We start from the raw sequence: 6,685 nt of genomic DNA, 5'->3' as shown, positions 1-6,685 counted from the left end.
ACGTCAGGAAATGCAGGTGTCTCATGTCACGGTGGGCGACATCTGTGGTCAGAGCCACAGGTGTCATGGTGCACCCCCCCAGCTGGAGACTCGTAGCTTCTTTCGTGAGCGTAATTCAGTGGCCAGCTTTGTAGCAAACCTGTATACAATCCCCTTGTTCCCGCACAGTGAATTCTCACATTGTCTTAATTTTCTCAAGAAAACAGGACAACAAGACAATGTGATTAGAATGTTTAAATCGTAAGTGGGCCTCTTAGGCGGGAGGAGGGGAGAGGCTGTAACTCAGCTTTATGCTTTTTATTTCCAGTTCTGTTCAACCTCCAGATTTATCACAAGTGCAACCTCATTTCTAGTCAACAAACAAAAATTAAGACACAGCCACTGTCCTTAAACAGATTGCAATCTAAGAGCAGAGATAAGAGATACAATAACTATCTCTACTAAGTGAGTTTTCTCTTCCAAGTTAATACAAAAGTACCTGGCTTTTTACCATAAGACACAAGGATAAGATGGACACAATAATATTAACAATAGCTGATGTTTAGCGAAGACTGTCTATGTCTGGGAACTGTTAAAATATTAAACGGAATCTTGCATTAAATGCTCATCATCACTTAATCCGCACGTCAGCCTATGAGGTAGGTACTAGGGTTATGAACATTATATTGTTGTGTGAATCGAGGCACAGGGAAGGTCAGTTGCCCAAGGGAACTCAGCTCGTGAGTGGCAGAGCGCGGATTTGATTCGAGGCCCGTTGAAGCTGGAGCCCTCTGCCGCCGAAACACCGTGACATGGAGCAGGTGCCGTGGTCTAACCTGGGCACCGCGGTCTGCGCATGACTTGCTCACTTCCCCTGGTGGGGTCCCTGGTGACCAGGTGGTGCAGCCTCCACACGCATGGCGGCTTTCCCCAGGTCCCGTGGCCTCTCTGCTTGGAGAAGGTCGGTCCCTCCTGCGTTGTCACCACCCGGCTTCCTTCCACCTGAGCCCGCCGAGGAGCCACCTGCGGCAGACCGCTGGGACCTCAGTGACGCTCTCTCTGGCCGCCCCGAGCTGGCGCATTTTGATGTTGTCGCTTGTACCCCAGTCTTCTGTCTGTGTCCTTGTGGGTCGAGCCACCAGCAAGCCAACGGGCCTCTCGAAGACTTCCGGAGGGGCCTCAAGGCCGACAAGCCAGCTTCAGCGCGAATCCTCTGTACTTGGAACTGCGCCTGTCTGACATAAAGTTTTAGATTATTTGCTAAAGGATTTCTTTTGGTTCCTTAGCATATATTTTTACCTTTAAATGACTGTCAATTCCTAAAGGATATATGTCAGACTCAACCAGCTCGATGGACTGAGCATCTCCTTGCATCAAGCCCAGGAAAAAGTGCTTCCCACACAGTCTCCAGAGCCCACGTGCCGCCAGAGAGCCCGCCAGCGCCGCTCCTGTGAGGGACCAGGGCAGGAGCTCCGCGGAGTGGAGGGCCCAGGCCCAGGCTGACAGCCTCAGCTGGAGCGTCCTCTGACCCTCCAGTGCCCAGGTGTGCTCTCCACGCGCATCTTTCTTCAACTCTGATCTTCGCAGCACAGCACATACTTGCCGTGGGTTGGGTTCCCTCATCTGATGTGACATTAAGTGTCCTCAGCTTCTGACAGTTAACAATCGCATGACCTCTTTTCTCTTAAACATGTGGACTTACAAAAACCATCTTTCTTTCTTTAAAACAACAAACACACTTTGATGATTTTCTGATAAATCTACAACCTCCATCAGTCACTAATGCCATGGGTTGAAGTCTAAAAATAACCATGAATAATAAAATTGTTGATGCCAAAACATGTGAGGACCTTGCTTTGGTGTAATAATAAAATGGCCACCACTTACCAGCTGACCACAAAGCGCTGCGCGTTCCTTAGTTCATCCTCATTCTCTCCCGGAAAAGGGGCTCCTGTTGCCGTCCTCAGAGGAGGATGCTGAGCTGGACTCAAGGAAGCCATCTGCTTCTGCCTCCACCCCAGGCCTGTGACGGAAACACCGCTTATCTCTCTGGGCCTCAGTCTCCCTCTGCTGGAAACATGACCCCCAGTGACCTTTACAGTGGGGACCCTGAATGTTTACTGAATGTTTGGGGACTCTCAATCTGCTTTTTTTGTATTTAGTTCCAAATCCCAGTCACATATAAATAGCTTAGGAATAGTGTCACCATGATTAATACACTGCTAAGTGCTACACCTTTGTCATTTAATCCATTCAGTTTCACGTCATAGTAGATCCATTGTGAAGTTTTAAAAATAGTTAACACAATAGTTCTAAAACTCAGAAGGACTATCAACCAGCAGCCTGGTTTTATAGGCATTGATCTGTCTGACCTCTGGCATATGACTCGCAGTAGGGACAACACAGAGAAATCACTAATGTCACATTCTTGAGTCCCTTAAGAACTTGCATGTGATTGTGTCCCATTATCTGCAAAACACCTGTGAAGAGAGAATCATTATCATGACTACAATGCCCACTGTGCCGTGAGAACAGGCTCTCCAGGAGGAGGTGGCCTTCATCACGACCACTGTCCCCACTGTGCCGTGAGAACAGGCTCTCCAGGAGGAGGTGGCCTTCATCACGACCACTGTCCGCACTGTGCCATGAGAACAGGCTCTCCAGGAGGAGGTGGCCTTCATCATGACCACTGTCCCCACCGTGCCGTGAGAACAGGCCCTCCAGGAGGAGGTGGCCTTCATCACGACAACTGTCCCCACTGTGCCGTGAGAACAGGCTCTCCAGGAGGAGGTGGCCGCCATCATGACAACTATCCCCACTGTGCCATGAGAACAGGCTCTCCAGGAGGAGGTGGCCTTCATCACGACAACTGTCCCCACTGTGCTGTGATAATAGGCCCTCCAGGAGGTGGTTGCCGAGACCACAGAGGTCTTTTGCAGCAGAAGTAGAACTCAGTCCAGCCACTTTGGTTGCATCTTTCCATGCACCGACTCTGCATGGCGTCCCCTGGTGCTGAGTTTCTGATCCCACCATTCTTTGCCACAAATTTTTTAAATAGTAGTAATATTGGTGGTAGTTTCACCTAGAACGTTTTATCTTGGAGCCAACATTGTGGCTGATCAGGGGCTGGGGTCCTCCATTAGGCCTGGATGTGTCTCCTGGATCTACCAGTGTTAAATAGGGGACCCCATGTTCCAGTTTTCCTGGGACAGTCTTGGCTGTCTCAGCAAGTGCTGGCTCACCCCTGATACTTGTGGGCCCCGGGTGGCAGTTAGAATGGAAAATGGTCCATGGGCCCCTCCACCATGTTTCTTGCTACCAAGGGGCCACATGGTCACGTTGTGGATGCCGCAGCTGCATGTTCACACTGAGTCCCCAGCTGCTCCTCGGATCCTTTGGGCCTGGATGGTGCACGTCTGTGGCTTTGTCTGCCCTTTGGCAGATCCACCCGCGGGCACACGCAGGCTCTGGAAGAGGCTCAGGGTTTGGGGGCCGGGAATCTGGGGTGCCACAGGGCCTTGCAGCATGATCTAGAGGCAGAGGTTGCGGCTCTGAGTGGGCAGAATGCTTTCGACCCCTCCTCCCAGGAGGAAATCCCACCTGAGGAGGAGCACAGAGGGTTCTTCTAAATCCCAAAGTAGGCAGGACAGTTGCCCTGGACTTGGGGAGGTACTCATGAAGAGGGCGTCCTGGTCTGCACTGTCATCTGGGTAGTCATCTGCTCTCTGAGCTGTGGGCTTTCCCTCATCTGTAAAGTGGGAAGAACAGTGCTGTTCCCACGGCCCCCAGCTGTGCTGCTCCCATATTCCCGCTGGCCCGCCTGAGCAGCACCTCCTGCTCCTGTGAAGGCCCAGGGGGCCCTGTGACTTGCTCTCACCAACGAAGGTGAGCATGGGCGATGTGGGGATGTACTCCTGGGCCCCCACACCACAGCCATTGTGGACAATAGCCCAGAACCACAGCAGACTCTGCAAAAGCAAAAATGAACCCACTGTGGCTTTAAACCACTGAGATGACGGGGCTGTTTGTCACTGCAGCACAACCCAGCTCATCCCCTTTCCTACAAGCACCAGCTTTGCGGTGTCGTTGTGAGGTTACATGGGAGATGGCTGTAAGTCCTCGGCATCATGCCCGGCACACAGCTGTTAGTATCTATGTGGATGACAGGAGATGCTTATGTGCTTCCACGGCACGAACACCTTGAGTGGAAAGTGACCAGTGCTCACGTCCCCCTCTCCTGTGCCTCAGCCGAGCCTGGACTCTGCTCTACCTTCCACGGGAAGACTACAGAGGTACTCGAAGCCCCGGGATGTTGGGATCCCAGCCTTGCACCCCGCAACCGACCAGAGCTGGGAGTGCAGGTGGAGTCCTGGGGACAGCTCCAAGTTCATGTAAATCTCATGAATGCAAGAGCTGATGACACAGTTGTCCCACGGCTCACATTTTTAACCCTTCATTGTGAGCCAGAGAGCGAGCTTTACGGCACTGGGGGTTCTTGGTGCGGAAGTCTAGCACTATACTCGTTCTGAGAGCACCAAATCTCAGACGCGTGGACTTGGAGGGAACCGGATTTTGTTATAAAGGTGGCAAAAGAAATCCAGAAAAACTTAAAAACAGTCCAGCCAGCCATTCACCACGTCAGTCTGAGAGGTGTTCTCGCTGAGCTGCTAACAAGTAGCCGTGTAGACGGTTTGCTGGGCACTTCTGAGCAGACACGATCCGCCTTTGTAACAAGCAGCGACTACGATCACCCGAGCGGGTGAAGACAACCTCCAGGTGTTGCTGGCTTTCTAACTACGCTTTTGTTACACTCGAATTCATTTGAAAACCTACAGTAAGAGACAAGAGGTACAACATGTGTGTTCGTGTTTTGCTTGGACAGATTTTGGCTCCTAGCAATTAATGCTTTCAGTCACATTAAGCATATAAATAATGCTTTGTGACATTACAGTATTTCCCATTACAGATCAATTTTGTAGCATTTATTCATAATCAGACTTGAAATGTTACCTAGAAACAAAATATGTTTTCCCTGAAACAGTCAGACCCTATTAGGAACCTAAGCCTTTTCACATCACCATGCTAACAGTTACGGCCCCAAGCTGAGGTTTTCTTTCCTTAAATAGTGTTAAATTCAGCCCCAGAAGCACTAGTCTCTTTGAGGGTTCTCTTCTTATGTGCAATGACTTGAAAAACTTAGGGCTCAGAATACATTTAACATCTTACTATGTGCAACTCAATAAATCAACCAGTGTTCTTTTGGGGGAAAAATAATGTTAGCACCTTTTAAAAGTGTTATGTGTATAATTAGGTTACATGATGCGATTTTCTCACTTTTAAAGGACGGGTTTTCATTGCTTAAAAATAGGTGTCAGCCTATTTCTAGGTAAGAAGAGTTCTTCTCATTCCCTAACCACGTAACCCCATGCCATGCATGAGCAAAGAAATAAAGGAACACGTCAGGTTCAAGATCTGGGGCAGCAGAACGTTGTGCTAAACAGCCAAGACGGAAGCCAGGGACACCTGGAACCGAGTTCTGGCCCCGCCGTCTAACCACTGTGGAATCTTCGCCAGATCCCTGACTTCTCATTCAGCAAAGGTTAGCTATTTTACAGGATTCTTTCTTCGTAAGGAATTTTCTCTTTGATTAAAGCTAAGAAGCTCTGGTCCACTCAGCAGATGATCGCACAGTCTTATCGTAGGAGAGGCTCTGCTGCTGTCGGTCCTGGGAAACAGCAAAGGCAGACCAGACTGCTGCTCCCACAGAGCTTATATTCTGGCTAGGGGAGGAGTCCCAACAGACAAACAAGATGACGTCAAACGGTGCAGTTGGTTGCTGCTCCCCAAGATATGTCTACCTCCTAACCTCTGAAACTTACGAATGTGACCTTACTTGGAAAAATGATCTTCACAGATGTAATTAAGGATCTCGAGATGAGAGTCTCCTGGATCATCCAGGTGGCCCCAAGCATCCTTATGAGACACACAGAGAGGAAGAAGAGGCCGTAAGATGGCAGCAGAGACTGGAGGGATGCAGACACAGTCAAGGAAGGCTTGGAGCCACCAGAAGCTGGAGAAGCAAAGGAAGGATCCTCCCCAGCAGTCTCCCGAGGGAGCACGGCCCTGATGACACCTGGATTTCAAGCTCTGGCCTCTAGAACTGAGAGTAGTTTCTGCTTTGAGCCACTTACTTTGTGGTGATCTGAATGTCAGCCCTAGGGAACCAATACAAATGGTAATCCGTACCAAGAAGAAAACAAAGAGGGGTAGGGGCTCAAATGGAGGCTCCTGTAAGGGGTGGGGTCTGGAAGGCTGCACTGAGGGGCTCTAGCCAAGTTACCCGAGGATGTGGAAGACGGGTGTTCTGAATCTGAGGGGACATTATGTGTAGAGGGTCCAATCTACGAATGAAGGTGGTGTGTTCAAGGACCAGAAAGAGTCAGTGAGGCTGCGACGTGGGAGGTGATGAAGCAGAAGGCACCAGGGCCTCAGGGCCTCGCAGGCCTGGGTATTTCTGGATTTTCTTCCAAAGGAAATCTATCTCAGAAAGATCTTACAGTTAGAATGACCTGCAGGTCCCCTAACTAGCATCTAGAAGGAAGGAAGTATATTTATTAAATATGTAAATACAAGGACATTCTGAACATTCTAATAATTGGATTTTGAAAGCCCAGAACCTCTGTAATCTTACCTGTGTAATCCCACG

The 6,685-nt window shown here is 49.8% G+C and overlaps 1 long non-coding RNA gene across 1 annotated transcript; it reads right to left on the bottom strand.

Moving 5' to 3' along the window:
* Window positions 1–224: 224 nt before the first annotated feature.
* LOC139084031 (uncharacterized) lies at window positions 225–2,002 on the bottom strand. The gene is made up of 2 exons (XR_011541321.1): window positions 1,867–2,002; window positions 225–1,210 (listed from the first exon to the last, which is right to left on the bottom strand). It is a non-coding gene; the product is annotated as an uncharacterized lncRNA (long non-coding RNA).
* Between the last annotated feature and the right edge of the window lie 4,683 nt (window positions 2,003–6,685).

Source organism: Equus przewalskii, chromosome 6 (assembly GCF_037783145.1).
Source record: "Equus przewalskii isolate Varuska chromosome 6, EquPr2, whole genome shotgun sequence".
Lineage (NCBI taxonomy): Eukaryota > Metazoa > Chordata > Mammalia > Perissodactyla > Equidae > Equus > Equus przewalskii.
Note: the sequence above shows the minus strand (reverse complement) of the source record. Positions and strands in the feature narration are given on the sequence as shown.